The sequence below is a fragment of the Portunus trituberculatus genome, chromosome 44 (assembly GCF_017591435.1).
Source record: "Portunus trituberculatus isolate SZX2019 chromosome 44, ASM1759143v1, whole genome shotgun sequence".
Lineage (NCBI taxonomy): Eukaryota > Metazoa > Arthropoda > Malacostraca > Decapoda > Portunidae > Portunus > Portunus trituberculatus.
The window spans coordinates 12,506,081-12,528,580 of NC_059298.1; positions in this window are offsets into that span (position 1 = coordinate 12,506,081).

The following is a 22,500-nucleotide window of genomic DNA, read 5'->3' on the forward strand; positions in this document are numbered from 1 at the left end:
ATTAAAAACGCTGAAATATTTAAAACAATTCCGTAATGCTTTTCTTGATGACTTGCTCCTCACGTACTTAACGCTAATCTTTCTACTGGAATTTTCTTTTCTATACTTCTACTTTCCATTTCTCTTAGTCTGTTTCAGTAGAGCATTAATAAAAAAATACCGAGACGTTTTATTTTATCTGTTTCAAGAATTAGGCATTACAATACTTAGCTTTAGTCTCTTGTCTTGGCGTCTTAATGTTCTCAAAACTTCTCTCAACTGTAATTAAAAGTGATCGGGTGAAAGTTAAGAATATTATTTCAAACGACGCCGCCACTCACGGCTGAAACGATCTAGTAAGACATACCTCTCTGCCAGCTATACGAGTGTAATTATATTTCTTTTCATTAAGATCGTGAAGGATTCTCTTTTGAAGTAGCGAGTGTTTACTACCATTAGCAGATAAAGGATTAATCCTTCCAGTATTGGAACGCATTTTTTTCAAGAGTTTTGGGTCTATGGAGGTCAGAAGATTACCGGCCAGCAGTCTTCACAATTTTAATCCCCAACGTAAGTTTCTGAAGCTGTATAAAATCGCCAGATAATAAGCAGGATAAATATGGAAGCGCGTCATGGTACTGAAGGGATTAATTAAAAAGTACCAATGTTATCTTATTCTAAGTGACAATCCTGATTCCAAGTTCCAGGTAACTTGATTCATTTTACCGTTGTTTAGTTTCCCTACACTTATTTCGTTCCTTTGTGCGCACGTGTACTGTTGTTACCTTGTCCTGGCTTTTTCTTTTTTGTTGTTGTTGTTATCGACGCTTCTCCATACATAAGAGTGTAACCATTTGCTTTGTGTAGCTCTAAAAGTAACGTCAGTACATCTACATCCATGTAACATACGATCATGCAATTAAATGAACACGAAATATGGATAAGGGAATTAGCAAATGGCTGATCCAGAAATGACTGACTGGGATTGGAATTAGTTTCATTTAGTTGTCCGTGTTTGGCTTCCGCGGCAATAACTGTTACTCGTGCACCGAAAAGCGGGAGTTACGAGCGTGCCTTGCCTTTTCGCATCATTCATGACTGTAACTTCAAACACATCCAGAACTAAATTGACCTCGCACTCTCTCTCTCTCTCTCTCTCTCTCTCTCTCTCTCTCTCTCTCTCTCTCTCGTCAATATCTTTCAGTTCCGGGTTTCATTATTATAGTTAAAAATCTGTTTGTGGTGTGTGTGTGTGTGTGTGTGTGTGTGTGTGTGTGTGTGTGTGTGTGTGTGTGTGTGTGTGTGTGTGTGTGTGTGTGTGTGTGTGTGTGTGTGTGTGTGTGTGTGTGTTTGTCTCTGCGTGTGTGTGTGTGTGTGTGTGTGTTCGGGAGGGTGATTGTGTAGACTGTAGCTATAAAGGTTGTTATTAGTGAATGTCACCAATAGCAGGAAAACTCATATCAAACTCACACCTTGCAGCAGAGTGGTGCAACACACCGCTGTAAAAAAAATCACTGTTGGTGTATCATCTTAAAAGAATAACAATAGAATAGAATAGCAAACATAAATCACACGCAGCACACCACCTGTCACGGAACAAACTCATCATTTCTATTGTTAGGAAGAACACTGAACTCAAACGTAGAAAATGTTGTTCTATAATATGTAAGAAAAATAAGAATCTTTGCTAGCTTTGTAAAAGGATTTCTGGACCAGTAGTGAAGTGCAATGGTTCGAGAAAAGTGTCATTCTGGTTTCATTGAAGGTGTGTCATTACTATCGACTCTTCGTTACAACTGTTAGTCGGAGAGGAAATTGATTTGTTTTCTTGATTGGAAGCGGTGAAGAGATTTCTTTTTGTATGTAGCTAATGGATACTCGAAAGGCATCACAGAACTCGAAACAAAGAGTAAGGAAAGGGAATCAGATGACGCTTTTAAGTAGTAACAATGAAGGATTCTTGTTCATATATATATGGCTGAAAAAAATATTCTCTAAAGTTCCGATAAGACAAAAATATAATTTCTAGTTTGCAGAAGATAGAGATAAAGTTATTAATTTAGTTCTACATAAAAATTAAAATGTCAAGGCAAGTGATAGAGTCTAACCTGGCAGGATTAATGGTGTCACTTAAACAATACAAAACACTGAAGAATAACAAGAGAAAAACCCTTTCCAGGAATCTGCATAAAACATTAAGCTTTCCCTCTGAGTCATCTGCTCCCCAGCCGCAGTATTTTGGCGGCAACGTTCAGCGCAATAAAGGATCTGAGAACACAGCATGACCGAGAGCTTCCCTTTCAGAGCAGGAGCCGCAAGATCCCCCGCCAGCCCACCTCAACCCGAGATTCGCGTGATGGAAAAAAATAAATAAATAAAACTATTCCTGCGCCAAGGCTGAGAGGGAAGTTAGGAATCAAGACACTGCAAAGAGAAGTCGGCGTGGCTAACTTCGCATTCTGCCTCAGCTGGAAAGGTGCAAATAGTTCAGTGAATAATTATATAAACATAAATAAATAGATAAATAAACAGTAGACAAAAAAAGTAAAATAATAAATAAACTGAATCAATAGAATAAGAAACTAAAGAGGAAAACATCACAATATCCATACCGATTAGCGAAACGGTCATAACTGATGTAGAAAATCAATACAATGATAGATGAAAATAGAGAAAATCAAGTAAAAAAATCAAAGGATGTCTCTTGTTGCTATTGTTGTTTTTTTTATTTTAAATTTGAACAGTAAAATAAAAAATAAAAAAAAAACTCACCCCGATCTTGGATGGTTTTACATATTCATTTTTGTTTTTATCTTTTCCTCATCCAAAATCATCGAGAAGACACTCAGGATTTCTCTTTTTGTAAGCATAAGAAAAATGTCTGAGATATTTCTCCAGGAGACAATTCCTGAGTCACCGGCGGAGCTGAAACATCAGAGAGAAAGACACCGGGAAGTAAAATATTTGCACGGATTTTTTTTTTTTTTTTAGGAATGCGCATAAGAAAAATCAAAGTGAATGATACGAGGGAGAGGGAAGAGAAAGGAAGGAGAGAAAACCTGATAGTATAGGGAGGTGGATGAGTGGGAGAGGGAGAAGTTGATATACATACAGTGTGAGAGTAGAAGGATGCGATAGAAATATTGGTGATAAACGATATTGTATGAGAGGGACGGAAGAAGGGCGGTACAGGATACACTAGGTAGATGCTGAAGTGTCTTGTGTCTATCAGGGTGTGTGAGGGTCTGTAAGGTGTGTGTAAGGTGTGTGTAAGGTGTGTGTAAGGTTTGTGTGTGAGGGTGTGTGAGGGTGTGTAAGGGTGTTTCTGTCATTTTTTTTTTTTTTAATTCACGAGGGAAAACTGGCCAAGGGCAACAAACAATATAAAAAAAGGCCCACTGGCCTTAAAGAAATTAAGAATTATCCAAAACACAAATGTCTTGAAACCTTCATCTTAAAAGAAGTCAAGTCGTAGGAAGATAAAAATACAGAAGCAGGCAGGGAGTTCCAGAGTTTACCAGAGAAAGGTATGAATGAATGAGAGTACTAGTTAACACTTGTATTAGAGAGTTGGACAGAATAGGGATGAGAGAAAGAAGAAAGCTTTGTGCAGCGAGGCCGCAGGAGGAGGGGAGGGATGCAATTAGCAAGATCAGTAGAGCAGTTAGCATGAAAATAGTAATAAAAGATAAAAAGAGATGCAACATTTCGGCGGTGAGAAAGAGCCTGAAGACAGTCACTCAGAGAAGGGCAGTTGATGAGACAAAAAGCTTTTGATTCTACCCTATCTAAAAAAAACTGTGTGAGTGGAAACCCCCAAACATGCAAAGAATACGCCATACAAGGACTGATAAGACCCTTGTGCAGAGTTAGAAGTTGCATGGAGAGACGAGAAAAACTGGCGGAGACGCCTCAGAACACCTAACTTCATAGAAGTTGTTTTAGCAAGAGATGAGATGCTTGTGTATGCTAGCTAATGTGTATCCGGTGAGTATTAGTATTGGATCTATTACCGGCTACTGCACAGCCTACAAGACATTCTCTCTCTCTCTCTCTCTCTCTCTCTCTCTCTCTCTCTCTCTCTCTCTCTCTCTCTCTCTCTCTGTACACACACAAACGCATACACACGCAAATGTATAGTTATTCTTATATTTTTTTATCTAAATACATTGTTATCCTTCATGCAATAAATAATGATAACAACAAAAATATAATAAAAATAAATAAATAAAAAATAGTAATAATAATGATAATGATAATGACAAAGATAATAATAATAATAATAACAATAACAATAATAAGCTTCATTCAATTAATTGCGACTAGAGGCGCAAACATTCCCTTTACAGCGCCACCCACCTGCATGATGTATGACAGTCCCAGGAACAGCAGACGAGAACAATATGACGCCTATGCATCGCGAGAATCATTTACAAGTGAGAGAGCAACACATTATTCTGGTAAAGTGTTAAGCAGAAAAATTACAACACTGTTTACCATTTCCCCAATATAAAAGCACGTCAGCCACTCATCACGCCTTCTATCACATATGTTGCTTCATCTATAGGAAATAAATACGCGAGTGCATTCTGTCAGTCAGCGGGCAGGTGGACGGACGGGCGGGTGGACGGGCAGGCGGGCGGGCGGGCAGGCGGGCGGCGGTGGGGGCGGCAGCTCGATACCTGGCCTGCGCTGTCACCTGTCCGCACCACAGATTGGTTCATCGGCCACGTCACCAGGTTCCCGCTACCGCCGCCACTCTGCCACTCTGCAAACTCTACATCCGTACCTCACACCATATCCACTGCCCCATCACATCTACACCACACCCGCACGACCAAGTACACCGCCACTCCACACTTCCACCACACCACCATAGCTCAATACACACCAGCATCAAATACCCACCCAAGTAACAGGACGTTAGCCTAATGTAAAGCGCCACTAGCCACCACGCCACCATGTCCCTACACGCCCTCCACGGACTCCCATGCCACTCCCATGCTGCTCGACCTTTGAAACAGAGATGTAATTTTTAGTTTCAATCAAGAATGTAAGTTTATTTTGCACTCGTGACCTTTCTTTGTTTACAAATCCAGAACAGATACAGAAAACCTCAGAATGGTAATCTCTAATGGATTCTTTCTGGACAAGTCTGTCAAGAATTATTCAACAAAACAATGGAAACGTTACCAGTTTATTCTATCTGAGTTTGATCAGTGATTCATTCTCTTCACTTAAAAAAAACAATTATCCGCTAGAATTACTTATCAAATTCGTATAGCGCATTGCAAACAACACATTACATAAGAAAAAACAAACTTACTTAGAAATAATACTTTTTAGATTTAGAATAACAGGAAAAGGTTTACAAATCATTAGTGGTGATGAAGCGATTGTAGAAAGACACATGAAGTTATAAGAAACCAGTAACTTATATGTTCAAAAAGGAAGCACCCGAATATGCCTTCACAACGTAAGGATAACGTTACTTGTGTCTCCTGCCACGTGTCTCCGCTCATTGCTGCATTTTTTGGAGGTAAGCAAGTAAAAATAATTCAAAAGTTTCATGAAGTCAACCCAAAGAAGTACGCAACTGCTGAGACTGTCTTTGGAGTCGCGATATCATCCTTTCCATGAATATGCAGAGGATTTTTTCTTTCTTACATAACAAAGGAAGGGACAGTGAAACGCTAAACAGCTAGAAGAGAAATGGTAATAATGATAAACAAAAAAAAAAAGTCGAAGAAGTGCGCTACTTGACGTGACACGGATGAGTGTGACCAGTGTCCATGCATGTTCAGTGCGTGGTGTGTGCTGGTGGCTTACAGTGACGGAACTCCCCGCATTCCTCAACTGCAATGTGTTTGCTTGCCTCATTAGCAATCATCATTGATCTAATTCATCTAGAAAGTTTCCCTGGCCAGCAGAGGCGACCGTTTCAGTTAGTTCAATTTAATCACTATATGTTTTACGTACGCCGCGGTGAAGGACATAGTGTTACTCTCGGTGCGGAACAGAAAAAATTAAAAAAATATCTTGGGATGACGTCATGTTCACTCACTTATATATTATGCAACACGACATGCATGAGTCACACCGAAACTACAGCAAGCGCGGCCTGAAGGCAAGATCCCCTTTATTCCGTCCTGAACCAGCAGCGTCACACTCGACCCACACCCAGATGCGCTCAGCTGGCGTGACGGACTTCCCTTCCTCCCTCCCTCCCTCCCTCAGTCTATCTTGATACACAGTCTTAAATTACCGTGAAAGATCATGTAAATCAAGTAAACTATTCGCGCACACACCTCACCAACTCACTACTTGGGTAACTAACACTAAGGAGGATCCTGCATCATGTTCACGGCAGGGAGGGAGTGACGGTGGCAGGTGTGGCAGGAGCAGGAATGGATGGAGTGGATAGAATCATTACCCTGGCATGTGTAGCTGTAGATGAGTCTTTTACAGTCGCCGTGGAGGAAAAGAACAAGAAGAGGTATGCATGACTGACAATGCAGGAATGTTTAGCTTCACGAAGAGCAAACGCATTCCTTAAGGGGACTGAAGTTTTATAGAAGAATCTTCGTGTGTCCGAGGAAGGGCAAGGGTCAGTGTTAGTGCAGGTAGAAGAGTGTGATACGTATCCTTGCATAACGGTGAGAGGGGCGTCAGGAAGAAAAAGAGGAGGAGGAGGAGGAGGAGGAGGAGGAGCAGGAGGAGAAGGAGGAGGAAGAGGAGACGGAAGCCAACAAGCATACATCCTCATAAATATTTTAGATCTCCATGCTCCGTTAGAATTTATACAAACTTTGCTGATATTAGGACGCGAGCGAGTGAGCCAGAGAGAGAGAGAGAGAGAGAGAGAGAGAGAGAGAGAGAGAGAGAGAGAGAGAGAGAGAGAGAGAGAGAGAGAGAATTAAACATACAAGGCAAGAAAGCAATCCACACACAACAGCGCAACGTATAATCCTTCAATTCCGCGTCCCTCACCACCAGCTTAGGGATTGCCTCTCTCCCAGGAGATAGAACCTTCCTCATCCCCCTCCCCCTCTCGTCCACACATTGCCTCCCCGTCCCTACGCAGCATACAGGAGCCACTGAGAGGAGGGCAAGCTGTATCCCAGCGCGGCCTGGCTCATCACAAAGTTACAATACCACAACGAACTCATTACTAACTTTTGGACTTGGTTATAAGCGGACAGTGTTTGCGGTAATATATTCACAATGCTAAGAGAACCTCAGTCACTTCAGATTTCGAACAATTCTAAATTGACATCCTGGCAAATCCAAGGAACAACCTTAAACACAACAGGGAGATCCTAAGCAGCCATTCAACCGCCCCTTTCTTCTCACTGAGTCTGACGCTTGCAACAGTCTCGCAACAGCCGCGACGCTCCTCGTATATCACACAAGACTAACATGAGCATATTACTTTCATAGCAGTGTCTGTGAGAGAACATTTCAGAACTGGGAGCGAGTTTCCGCTTTATAAGACACGAGACAAGCCCAGTAGCTTTGTTGTTTGCTTGGTATTTGATACAGCGCGAGTCACCCGTCACCCTTAGGACTCACTATGCTGCATGCAAATACACACCTACTGAATTAATTAACGCGGCGCTTGGCCACGCGAGGTTCAGTCTCTCTGACATGTCCACTCACTGGAATTCTCTTGCATGTTCCCACGAAATATATATATATATATATATATATATATATATATATATATATATATATATATATATATATATATATATATATATATATATATATATATATATATATATATATATATATATATATATATATATATATATATATATATATATATATATATATATATATATATATATATATATATATATATATATATATATATATATATATATATATATATATATATATATATTATTTGTTTATATGGTTACTTATCTAGGATTGCGTCCTTAAGTGTTGCATAAAGCACATTGTTCTGGTGTGGTTGAAGAAGAAACACTGGGGGTCTTTCCCTGTATTTATTTGTAAGATACAAAAGCGTACTGAAGCTTGGAGACTTGGTAGCGAGTAGACGTGATGAGGCTTGAGAAGTTGCCGTCGGCTGGAGTGAGACTTGTAGTCGGTAGCGACCAGAATGAGGCTTGTAACAAGCGTGATGATGTAGAATTACAGTCTAGACAAACTGGAGTCTGACAGTGTAGAGTAGATTTGCTGTGCAGGACAGGATAACCAGTCAGACAAAGAGGCAAGCAAGATGCCTGGCGGAACGTGAGTCTATCCCGAAGCTATGTTGGGACGACTAAAGTGCGGCGCGTGGGGGCGGAACAATACCCAGCCACAGTATATAGGGTAGTCATTACATTACTCCGCGTTAACAAGTAGTCATAACATGAATTAATAACATTTCGTATGCAATACAGTCACATGTGATCATTGAGCAGGTTTCATGCTGTTTATTACGCCCACTTAAGTGGGCTTTTTTTTTTTTTTTTTTTGCTTTTGGCTAGTTTCCCTCTTGCATAAAAAAAACCTTAACACCACAGTCCCATCACATTCATACGTCTCTTCGCAGTGTTCTCTCCCAGACCTATGCCCTCACATACTCTGCCACAAGAAAACACCAAGGCTTGACGAAGAATAAGCTCATTACCAAGTTCCTGGAGCATAAGAAAGGCTGAGCAACTAATTACCTGGAGCGCCTGGATCCTTGTTTACGCGTCTGGTGGAGGGCCCGCCGCCATCCTCGCTACCCCCAACACAACCTAACCCAAATGACATAAAAAAAAAAAAGCCTGCGTCTCCAGTAACATGGAAAATAAAATAGCAAATATGGGCTTTAGAATCAAACATTGAAAAGATACCATGACAGGTATTTTTTTTTTTTTAGCTTCCTTTTCTATCCTGCCTTGTCTTGACCTCATTAAAGTTGTTCAGAAGATATATTTGTGAATGAAGATAAGAGAGTGGATAAGACGCCACGGGATAACCAGTGACGTAAACAGTGAGATGAAGTAATAATTCATGAAACACAATTACGAGGGAGACAAACGAGCCGCAGCTGAGGGTCACTGAGGGAGTCACCAGTGTGTGAAGTGACGACTGGAGGATAACAAGCTGGCTGTCATCACCACCTGTTCCCCTGTCACCTGCAGCGTGTGGCGGGTGATGAAGGTGGCAGTGGCGGTGGCGGTGGTGGTGGTCGTGGTGGCAAAGGACGAGATGTGTGTGTGTTATGTATTGAATAATGATGTACGAATATGCTTCAAATTTCGAGGGACAATAAATTTTCATGTTACTCAGCAATATGGATACATGACCCATAGGTAAGTATGTATGTTTCGTTAGGTAGCAGCCTCCGAGTGGGTTTCATTTGCAGCTTGACCACTACCAACCAGCAAGGTAAAATATGCAAATAAATGCAAAAAATATTCTTAAACTTTACTGCACTGACAACTTTTAACATTTTCCTTTTATATACGAACGAATAAAACAGACAACTTTAAAAAGAAACGTCTTCAAACTTCCCTAAATAATGACGACGTCAAAGTGAATTAAATGTTCCCCTGACAAGAACACAAAGAAACTTAAGATTAGGATCAAGTTTTGCACTCGTCCCTCCGCCAGAGGATAAGTTAGTGACGACCTGCCGGGGAGTGATGGTTTCCTCATGCCACAGACGTCTTAATACTGACAGGACGGGGAGCTAAGGTAGGAAGAGAATACAATGATGTTTGGACGTAAAGGAAAGACACTGACGGGAGAGATGACAATAGTGTAAGAGGAAAAATAAAGGTATTGTTTAGAAAGTAAGTAGAGACAGTGAAATTAAGAAAGAGAGAGGAAAGGGAAACGGCACTCAGAAAAAAAAGAAAAGAAAAAATAAGACAAGGTTTGGAAGGTAAGAGAGATAACGAAGTATGGGAAGAAATAGAGATTGAGGAAGAAACAGATTGCAAAGTGAGATAGGTGTAAGTAGCTATAGAGAGAGAGAGAGAGAGAGAGAGAGAGAGAGAGAGAGAGAGAGAGAGAGAGAGAGAGAGAGAGAGAGAGAGAGAGAGAGAAGGAAACAAGAGGAAGAATAGAGAAAAAAATAAAAATGGAGAAGGAAGAACAGTAAAATAGGAAAGGGAAACATATTATGATAGTCTACAGAAGATAAACAGAAACAGTGAGGTTGAAGAAGGAGGGCACAAGAGGAAGAAGAACAGAATAAAAGAGTGTTTGGAGGAAAGTTGGGAAGAAATGGAACGGTAGGAAGGGGAGCAGAGTATGGCGGTGTTTTTGAAGTCCGAGAATGGGGAGAGAGGTCGTGGGGGCGAGGGATGGGGGGAAAGGAGGTGACGCAGTGATGAGGGAGCGGAAAGTCTTTGATAATCTATACGATGTAGGTGAGGCGTCGCGAATAACAAATCTCTTCAGGCTCGAATCAACATCATATTCAACAGTGATTATTTTACATGTGGAACAGGAACAACAACATCATCATCATCATCATCATCATCATCATCATCATCATCATCATCATCATCATCACCAACAAAACAAAATACATACATACATACATACAACAACAACAACAACAACAAGGTTAATAGTGCACGCTACTACACGAGTATGTAAAACCACACACACACACACACACACACACACACACACACACACACACACACACACACACTAACAGTCACCTTCCTCTAATAAGGAGCTTAACGTAAACAGGTCAAAAACTTGGTATATACGAGAGTGTTGTTAAGCTATCCTATCTTTTTCCCTTCCTTCATTCCTCACCTCTCCCTTTTCAACTGATCTTCTTCCTCCCTTCTCTCCTTCTCATCAAAACATCAAGAACAAGGAGCTGCTGCCTCGTTTCCAGGTAACTTTCATCCTAGCACTAACTCCTACGCTTCCTTCCCCTTCCCTCATTCCCCCTCGTTACCTCCTCCTGGTATTGGATACAGGACAAAACAGTTTCCAGACGAGTTAGCAGCCCGACGGAACATGACACGCACTTATCTAACTCACAACGAACCCCGAAAGGTGACGCTTCTGAACACCCACTCAACTCTTTCACCACCCACGGCTCTCCTTACTTTCTCTCCCCATCTCCCTCATCTCTCTCTCTCTCTCTCTCTCTCTCTCTCTCTCTCTCTCTCTCTCATCAACGCTTTATTCTCGCTTGCCTTGAACCACTCGACAAATAGATTGGGCTAAGGATAAGTTTCAAAGGACAACCGCCATGTACGTACTGACTCTTGTTTATTGCTCACTCAATTAGAGATTAACTATTGTTGTTGTTGTTGTTTTTGTTGTTGTTGTCGTTGTTGTTGCTGGCTCTGTTTTTTTCCTAGTGTTGATTTTTTGCTTTCTTTTGTAATAACATTCTCTCTTTTTTTGTGTGTGAAATTCGCTTCCCTCTCCCTTCCCCCAAAAAAAAAAATCCAGACATACGATGGCATTCCTTTTCGTGCCGTTAATTGACCTTCTGTTCCGTACAAAAGGAAAAGGAAATCTAGAAAAAAAAAACATGACATATATAGAATAAAAATAAATGACTGAACAAACCTTTTTTTTCTGCATAGACGAACATCAATGCATTATTTAGGCAGAAAATAAAGCAGAGAATACAATAAAACAAAAGTCTCACCCACATCCCGTAAGCCAACCGTTGCATGCTGTCAATTCTCCAGTGAGCGGAACCACCATGCCTCTATCTTGTCTCTCTGTCTATTTCAAGAAGTATGGGAGAGAAAGACTGCAGTGTAAAAAGACCAGTACTATGATAAGGGAAGAGAGAGAGAGAGAGAGAGAGAGAGAGAGAGAGAGAGAGAGAGAGAGAGAGAGAGAGAGAGAGAGAGAGAGAGAGAGAGAGAGAGAGAGTGTGTGTGTGTGTGTGTGTGTGTGTGTGTGTGTGTGTGTGTGTTTCAGCATGTCACCTTTCCAAATTCCAATTTTCCATACCATCATGTATGCAAGCACCAGTCTCTCTCTCTCTCTCTCTCTCTCTCTCTCTCTCTCTCTCTCTCTCTCTCTCTCTCTCTCTTCTTCTTCTTCTTCTTCTTCTTCTTCTTCTTCTTCTTCTTCTTCTTCTTCTTCTTCTTCTTCTTCTTCTTCTTCTCCCCTTCTCACCTACACACACACACACACACACACACACACACACACACACACACACACACACACACACACATAAACACACACACACACAGACAACGATTTCCTCCTTTCCCAATCAGCTGATAGCCCCGAAACATCATTCATATCAAGGACAATCCAATGGTTATAAATTATTACAAAAATACTCCCTTTGATGGGACTCCACTGACACATTAGAGGGAAAGAGGCGCAGACAAGCGGCATTTCAAATAACAACAAGCAGACCTCACTTCACCCCACAGACATACACAAAATACTGGCACCAGAAAACATATACGTAGCTGTACACACACACACACACACACACACACACACACACACACACACACACACACACACACACACACAGAGAGAGAGAGAGAGAGAGAGAGAGAGAGAGAGAGAGAGAGAGAGAGAGAGAGAGAGAGAGAGAGAGAGAGAGAGAGAGAGAGAGAGAGAGAGAGAGAGAGAGAGAGAGACATAAACATAGACGAAACAAAAGACGCAATAAAGACAAGAGGAAGCGTTCACGTACCATTTCTCAGCCATTTTAGAAGGAGAGAAGACTTCACCATCACGAGAAAAGGAAGGAAGGAGGGAAGGATGGAAGGGAAGAAGGAAAAAAAAAGGAAAACAAGGAAGGAAGGAAAAGGAAAGAGAAGATCACAGGGAAGTAGGAAAAGTAAGATAAGAATAAGCAGAGACGTTGGGAGACAAGAAGAGGCTATATTATTAACTCTCTTATTCCAAATTACTCCCGCCACGTCCTGACTTTACTTCACTCCCTGCCTTTCATTCCCCCAGCCAGGTGATGCGTAGGGACCCCAGTGGCTGACGGACGAGGCAGCCAAGCACTAACTCTGGTACGGATTTTCTGTATGTATAAAATGGAGTCTTATCTTTTGTCATGTAAAGCGAATAATGGATAAAATGGGTTCTCTCTCTGTCTCTCTCTCTCTCTCTCTCTCTCTCTCTCTCTCTCTCTCTCTCTCTCTCTCTCTCTCTCTCTCTCTCTACAAATATAGCTTCCATATACAATTCAACTCACCCATCCAATCCTATATGCATTAATCCACTTGACATACTGAACTGTATTACGCTCCATCAATAACTGCAATACTCTATGACCTTGTACACTCATAACACTTTCTTTCATACTCGGCTCTAGCATGTTAACCCCACCCGAGACTTAACAAATATCAATTCACTCAATATAAAATGCTGTCATATTCTACCGCTAACTTGAAATCGCTGCATGTATCTTACGTATTAGCTAGCCCATTAGTATTCATTGGTGTAACCTTGACCTTACCTAAGCCCACACGAGTAATACTGACACCTCTCCTGCTTCGTTTATCACCCCTAGGAGAGCTGTTGCCTACCTTGCTGCGATAGAGGAAGCTTCTGAGCACTTATATGATCTTACTCTGACCGTTACTTGTTCTTGTATCGTTCCTATTCTTTTGCTGTTCCTCTTTATCCTTTGCGCCAATTGACATTTGCAATTATTAGTGGAGGTTATAATGCAGATAGATTGAGAGTATCTGATGAAGTGGCAATATTCTGTAGACGTAATGGATTGTTGCTCATAAATCTCTTCTGCCATTGTGTCTATCATTTTCTCGAAATAGCAAAAAAACTGTCACTCATAATATCAATCCCATGCACTGTTTGTAAATTCCACACACGCCTACTATCTCTCTCTCTCTCTCTCTCTCTCTCTCTCTCTCTCTCTCTCTCTCTCTCTCTCTCTCTCTGCGCGCGCGTGTGTGTGTGTGTGTGTGTGTGTGTGTGTGTGTGTGTGTGTGTGTGTGTGTGTGTGTGTGTGTGTGTGTGGGTGGGTGTGTGTGTGTGTGTCTGTAATTCAGTAAAAGACCGTGTGTGTGTGTGTGTCTGTAATTCAGTAAAAGACCGTGTGTGTGTGTGTGTAATTCAGTAATAGACCATCTCTCTCTCTCTCTCTCTCTCTCTCTCTCTCTCTCTGTGTGTGTGTGTGTGTGTGTGTGTGTGTGTGTGTGTGTGTGTGTGTGTGTGTGTGTGTGTGTGTGTGTGTGTGTGTGTGTGTGTGTGTGTGTGTGTGTGTGTTAGGTAAGAATGGTCTACGACCATTGGCCCAAAACAAATTGGTCCAATGCGATTTGGTCTAAAACCACCTCGTCCAAAAATACGATTTGTCTGAAGTGAAGACTGGACTAATACCACTTGGTTTAATGCGAATTGGTTTACTACAAATAGGTAAATACAACACCCGAGACTCACTCACACACTTTAATTTCAGTGTTTCTTGAATGTCCCTGAATGATTTGCTTTAAAGGCAATGGTTTAAAATTTTTCTAACCGCTTTACATAATGTCATGAAAAAACACAGAATGCTATATCTAATTATTCCGTGATCTTCTTGATTATGCTGCAGAAAACAAAATCTATTTTTTTTTCCTGAGATGACTTCGAAATTGGTGTTATAAATGCAATTAAATGCGAAATTCCTGGATCAGCTAACAGTAGTTGCTTCTTTTATTTGGGACAAAGTATCTATAGAGAAATAACTTCATCTGGACTGAAAACGTTATATGGCACATATGAAAACTTTTCTTTAAAGATCCAACAGATGGCAGAACTAGCCTTGTTACCTGCCAGTGAAATTAAGGATGTATGGCTACAACTGAAGGACACAATTCCAGATGAAGCCATTTCTGTTATCAAATATTTCGACCAAACTTGTGTTAGGGGAAAAATTCGGAGAATATTACAAGGTCAAGAAATCCGATATCCTTCTTTTTTTCCATCATCATTTTGGTCAGTACGTGAGAGGATAGATCTTGGTATACCAAGGACTTAAAATAAAGTAGAAGCATGGCATCGGCGGGTAGAGATATTACTAAGAATGTGGAGGAACAGATTGAAAGCATCGTTCGAGGAGTCCTTCATTAAGCAAAAGAGAAAATGCATAGAACATGAACAAAGAATCTTAACCGTGTTTAACGAGAAAGAAAACTATAACATTCAAGATTATCTCTTTTTTTTTTTAGATATTTTCATGTATTTTGATATATTTTAATAACATTGTTATACGTATTACTATGTTTGTACTTTAATATAAGAATTTTTTTACATAGTGTTTTTAGGTATTTTTAATGCATTTTTAATGAAATAAAAGCATACCAATTATAGACTAATCGTTTTTAGACAAATAGGTATATTAGACGAATAAGTTTTAGACTAGATGTCTTCAGTCCAATTAGTCTACTAAAACCAGTTGGCATTTGACCAGTAGTCATTAGACCAATAGACATTGGACTAATCGACTGGGACCGTGTGTGTGTGTGTGTGTGTGTGTGTGTGTGTGTGTGTGTGTGTGTGTGTGTGTGTGTGTGTGTGTGTGTGTGTGTGTGTGTGTGTGTGTGTGTGTGTGTGTATACGGGGAATCTTCACACCGTGTACTGAGCCATGAAAAAAAAGCATGGAATATTTTGCATTAGTCATCAATAAGCAGGTGATGTATTTCTTCTCCAGTCCTGTCATTGTGCACGTCGCAAGCACCGACATTACGCGACGTTATGATGGTGAGTGAGGAACACAATTATAGACGTATACATCATGCAGAAAAACAGTTTTTAGTGACAATATTTTCTTTAAACTTGAATAAAGTTACACAACACTCCAAAGAAGTCAAAGAAACATTTTGCACATGTACAATCATTCCTATTTAGGTAAGAAACATATACCAATTAACTGATGAACATTTTTATTTAACTGAAAAATTTCCCCCTTTGCTAATAGCGTTAATGATCACTAGGTAGTAACACTTCTCGTTATGATGGAACGAAATAAGGTAAACATGAGCACAGGAAAGACAATGAAAGGTCAAGGTGAGGAAGGGAGGGAGCAAGTGGGTACTAAGTGAGTGAGAAGCGGTGAGAGGCAGCACAAACAGAGCAGCATAATCATGATGACACAGCACCTGCATTTCTCTTTGTTTCTCCGTGTCATTCTTTTATGTGCGGCGACTTAGTCTGGAGGTTCATTTGTTATTTTGTTTCATGTGCATCATCGTGGCTGGAACATTCTGGAAATTTTTCATTCACTTTGTTTCACTGCTGTGTTTGTACTTATGCTCGTGGAAACTTTACACAGTATCTTGTCGTTGTATCTTTGTTTGCTTGTTTTTGTCTGTGTGCCAGCAGTGCAGCATTATGTATTTGTCCTTGTCTTTCAGTCTTTCTTTGTCTTTCCTTGTCTGGCCCTGTCCGCCTGTTTATATGTCCGTTAGTCTGTTTTATTTGAATTTATCTGTCAGGCTTTCTCTGCTTATCTATATGATATCCTCTCTCTCTCTCTCTCTCTCTCTCTCTCTCTCTCTCTCTCTCTCTCTCTCTGAAAGCATCAATTACTCAATCCATCCACCTCTATCCAGCTCGTCTTGTCTCCGCTCAGACAAATCCATTACTCTCGTGGCCGCACGTTGCACGTCCCTTGCTCCTCGCCTCGCTTAATAATATGAGCCCACTCCCGTGGAGCGGTCCTTCACCTCGCCTGGCGCGCTCCTCCCTGACCTAGTTGTGGCATCTGAACAAAGGCACATCACCACAATGTTCCCTCCGCTAACACCTGGCAGGCAAATCAATACGTTGCTGCATGGGCGCGCAAATTCTTAATCTGCCTCGTAAAACTGGACGCGAGATCGGCGAGAGAAATTTCCCGTGGCATCATTAATCACCGATAAATTTACTTCAGGTGCCTGAGGGCGAATTGCTGGCTATCTATGACGTCATAAATTACGACCAATGAGGACACGGGAGAATAGCGACGACCACCACGAGGAAGAGGAGGGGAGGAGGGGTAGAGGGGGTTTGGAGAAGGGGTTATGACATCATTTGTGTTGGTGGCGGGCTTTTGGGGGATTTTCTGGTGGTGGTGGTGGTGGTGGTGGTGGTGGTGGTGGTGGTGGTAGTGGTGGTGGTGGAAGGGTAAGAGCGTTTAAAGAGGAAGAAAGGATTAAAGAAGGGACTAGAGGTTGAAAGTGTCACGGTAGATGAAGGGAAAACAGTGCCTCGGGGATAGAATGTAAATGTTATCAGTGGACGGAGAAAGGACGTCAGGACAAGGGGCGCTGTTCAGGAATGCATCAGAAGAACAGGGGAGACTTCTGTTGCGTGACATGAACATTATAAAACTGATGATAATGATGATAATGATACAGAAGAAAAATCAACGGAAAGAGAACGTTGGGAACACAAGGAAACACAAAGGAACATAAATGACAAATGACCTTTGAAGAAGTGGTGAGTAAAACAGAGAGAGAGAGAGAGAGAGAGAGAGAGAGAGAGAGAGAGAGAGAGAGAGAGAGAGAGAGAGAGAGAGAGAGAGAGAGAGAGAGAGAGAGAGAGAGAGAGAGAGAGAGAGAGAGAGAGAGAGAGTGGAAGTGGTCATGACAATTTTATGCATGTTTCATTGATTTCCATGCTTTGTGATTACTATTGACATATCGAGTCCGGCAAGGCACCACATAAACTAAACTAACTCCCTGCGTCCCTCAAGCGAGAGTTCACTGGAAATATATATTATAAATGTGTTTTCACTTTAAAATATTCATCGGTTTTCCTGCCTCAATCCATGTGATACTGCACAGCTGTTAAGTTTCTAATTATTTTATTTTATCTCACTCAATTATTTCATTTCTCTCGCGCATCCAGTATATATTCACAGTCAAGTTGAATGAATGGTAAGAGTTCTCATTAAATGTCGGTGCAAGAACATAAAATACTCAGCACAAATGTTAACTTGCTACCAACATAAAATCAACGCTGTAAATCCTTCATATCTACGTATTTACCGGTTCTGTACAAAACAATTTAAGAATTACAGCATTCACGACACTTAGAGACAAAATATGTTCATTGCTGACTGATGCATGCAGGTGTGTGTGTGTGTGTGTGTGTGTGTGTGTGTGTGTGTGTGTGTGTGTGTGTGTGATTCACTGTTTGATCTGCTGCAGTCTCTGACGAGACAGCCAGACGTTACCCTACGGAACGAGCTCAGAGCTCATTATTTCCGATCTTCGGATAGGCCTGAGACCAGGCACACACCACACACCGGGACAACAAGGTCACAACTCCTCGATTTACATCCGTACCTACTCACTGCTAGGTGAACAGAGGCTACACGTGAAAGGAGACACACCCAAATATCTCCACCCGGCCGAGGAATCGAACCCCGGTCCTCTGGCTTGTGAAGCCAGCGCTCTAACCACTGAGCTACCGGGCCCTGTGGAAGGGTAAGAGCGTTTAAAGAGGAGGAAAGGATTAAAGAAGGGACTGGAGGTGAAAGTGTCACGGTAGTTGAAGGGAAAACAGTGCCTCGGAGATAGAATGCTAATGTTATCAATGGACGGAGAAAGGAAGTCAAATGTGTGTGTGTGTGTGTGTGTGTGTGTGTGTGTGTGTGTGTGTGTGTGTGTGTGTGTGTGTGTGTGTGTGTGTGTGTGTGTGTGTGTGTGTGTGTGTGTGTGTGTGTGTGTGTGTGTGTGTGTGTGTGACTGACTAATGGCTAAACAAGGAGTCCGAGACGACGCCACTAGTGTTACCGCCAGACAAAAGGGAGACGAGAAGCATCTTGAATGAATAAGAGATATAAGTGACGAATGACAATAACAATGATAAAAATAACAGCAATAATGATAATAACAATAATAATAATAATAATAATAATAATAATAATATTAATAATAATAATAATAATAATAATAATAATAATAATAATAATAATAATACTTATAACAAAATAATATGAATAACAATAATAATAATGATGATGATAATGATGATGATGATGATGATGATGATAATGATGATGATAATGATAATAATAATAATAATAATAATAATAATAATAATAATAATAATAATAATAATAATAATAATAATAATAATAATAATAATAATAGTAATAATAAAAGAAAACGTACTTACAAGTCCTGAATCATTAATCAAAAACAGCCATGGGAGCACGGTTGATTACCTCTATGGCCTGTGATGAGAGCTCAAACTTTTTAAGAATACGAGTTCTGATGTAAACTGAGAATAAAGAATTAAAGAAAGCATTTATAAGAAACAATATGAAAAAAAGGAAAAAAAATATGAACACTTCCAAGACCTCTGAAATATTAGAAAGGAAAGCAGCACAGGAAACAAACAATAACAGGGAAGTGAGTGCGAGAGACCACGAAAACATAAAAAAATAGAAAAAAAAAAAAAAAAAGAGAATAAGCACAGTCACCACTTAAACAACACAATGGAAAGCAAAGATGAGAACAATAAGATAAATAAGAGAGTAAAAAAAAAAAAAAAAAAAAAGCATCAGAAACCTTACGTGCACCCATGTCTCCCGCACAATGGACCCAATAAGATGATTTTTGCCGTGGCCGCGACCCTCCGCCTCACTGCCGCTCCCTTCTGGCGTGACCTTTGCCGCCGGAGATAAAGACCATCAGGAATCGAGCGCAACAACAATACAGTCTCGCATTACGGGATGTAGGAGTGGAAAGAAGCAGCAGTTTGGTATCAGGTGCTTTTTGGGCTTCCGTAAAGAATGGGAAGCCAATAACTTGATACGCGATACAACTTCGACACTTTAGTCAGGAAGCGTGGCAAGGGGACGGCTTTGTTTCTTGTTTCTATTCTTCTTTCACGATGCCATTGGGAGTGTGTGCAAAGGTTTGTTTTCCAGTAAGCAGTCACTAGTCATCCCTTTCCTCTGCTTTTTCTCCTTCCTTTCTTCTTTCATTCATAAATTCATTCATCCACAAGCATTTTTCTCAATAGTCCACCCAGTTTCATTTCATTTCTTTCGTTTTGTTCTTTTGTTTTTCTCTCTCTCTCTCTCTCTCTCTCTCTCTCTCTCTCTCTCTCTCTCTCTCTCTCTCTCTCACACACACACACACACACATATGACAGGTATGTGTTCTAAGTTGCTGGGAAGAAAAGCATCAACGTAGAAAAGAATTTTTTAGCAATTCTTTAGAACAATTTGATATCCATTTTCTTACTTCCCAGGTTCATCATTCTCCCACCGGGAACGCTCCATAGGCCGCAATATTCTAGTGCTTAACGCTTTTCTATTCATATTAAGAGAAGACAATTTAAACGTAGCGGGCAGTGGTACACAACGCTATATTGCATCCAATTACTCCGCCGCCTCCAGCACCTGTGGCAATATTACGTTGTTCAGGATTTTCATCAGACCAACAAAACTTTTCGAGGGATAATTAAACTTCATAACAGTAAATTTATAAAAAAAAAATCCCCTTTACTAAAATGCTGCAAATTGTCATTTTTAATCTCGCAAAGCATCCCACTAAAACATTTGTTGTCTATATTGTTTATTATGGCGAAATTAACTAAGTTAATTAAGTTTCCGTGTATATGCGTGCATTCAGACACAACTACACTTAATGCGATGCGATTCAAGGGCTCAAGTGAATCAAATCTCCCACACATGTATGCATATTAGCTGTGATTCCCCCCAAGATACCACCGAATACTTAAACAACACCAGCTCCCTTGCATTCCCCCCCTCCCTATCCCTCCTCCCTGCCATGTTCACCTTCGCTAAACTCCGCGAGACTCAACAACTTCAGCTTCACTAAGTTGACGAAGTTTGTGTCTCGCCGAAGCACGAGCGTCGAGAACAGGATCTTGAGAACTGGAGCACAGGGCGAGGAAGAAAAGAGTGTGCAGCACGAGAGGCGTCGCTTATGAAGGATGAGGAACTGCTGGGGAGGATCTGCTCGGAAAATTGTGATTATTATTCTCTTGGTGTTATGAACTGGATGGGGGAAAATTACGGGTGGACGATGAAAGCTCGGCAAGTTACAGTGATAAAAGATGCAATAAGGTATGGATGACAGATTGTGTGTTGGAGTGATGTGTGTGTGTGTGTGTGTGTGTGTGTGTGTGTGTGTGTGTGTGTGTGTGTGTGTGTGTGTGTGTGTGTGTGTGTGTGTGTGTGTGTGTGTGTGTGTTTTTTCTTAGTTTTTTTTTCTCATTCATTACTCTCACGAACCGGATAAAAAGAAAAAGTACAGGAAAAATACAACATACATAGACATTTAATTAAGCAAGACTTATGAAAGCGGACTGGAAGGCTGAGAGTCGTGTGTCTTATCTATATACCATCCAGTAAATCACTCGCCGCAAGGTTACCTGAAGATTACATACAGATTACCTCTACCGTTCTCTATTAGACTCTCGGGGGCAATGAAACGTTCTCCTGCTGCAGCTGTAATGTTCGAAATACACCGAGGAAAACCAGTAAGGGAAGTAATACAGGCAAATGGTTTCTCGAGACAAAATCATAGAAAGTAAACTAAGGTATGGAGGGCAGAATAGATAAAGCAGGACTGGATGGAGATGGATATGGTGGGAAGGTACAATGAACTAGGTGAATGTGTGGATGGAAGGTGGATGGAAGAGGAAGGGAGAAGGTTGGATTAATTAAGGGGAGCGTGGGTTGTGCTAACAGAGTGGACTGAGGCGGGGCGAGGCGGGGCGGGGCGAGGCAGGATGGTCTGCCTGCACTGATAACAACATCCAAAGCCTCATCAGGTGTGCCTCCCTCCTGCTACTAATTAATAGCACCTGCCCAAACCAACATCAGCCGTCTCGCCTCCTCCTGTATCTGTCTTCCTCTCTCTTACTCCTTATTCTCTTCCATATTTTTTTTTTTTTTTTTTTGCCTTTCCTTTCACTTCATGTCATTTTTTCGTCTTCACCTTCTAGTTTTACCTGAATGAAATGCTAACCTAAGTGCTCTGAGTGGTAATGCAATCACTCACACACACACACACACACACACACACACACACACACACACACACACACACACACACACACACACACAGAGCTTAGAAAATTATCTCTCTTTAATCAAGTCCCAGAATTAATCTAATTAAGAGTTTCTGTTCATGATGAATAAAAATTTACGTATAATTGGGTTCCGCAGGAGGGGATGGGAGGGAGGGAAAGGGGGTAAGGTATGATAAAGGGCCCGAGTGGGGATATGATTCATTCTCTCTCTCTCTCTCTCTCTCTCTCTCTCTCTCTCTCTCTCTCTCTCTCTCTCTCTCTCTCTCTCTCTGTCACAAACTCGGTAAACTTCAAGTGTCGTCAAGAAAAGTTAGAGAGGTAAGTGGATCTAACAGGTATGTAACTAATTCAACTCCACATAACGCTACGGACGGGCGGAGCTCTGAGGCGAGGAAGTGATACATGTTCCCTCGTGTCACTTGACGGTATCAAATTCAACATACCACTTCATGATTTAGATTCGTAACAGCTTTAGTGACTTGGTCTGCTATGATGTTGATTATTATTACTATTATTTTTCTCAGTAACATAA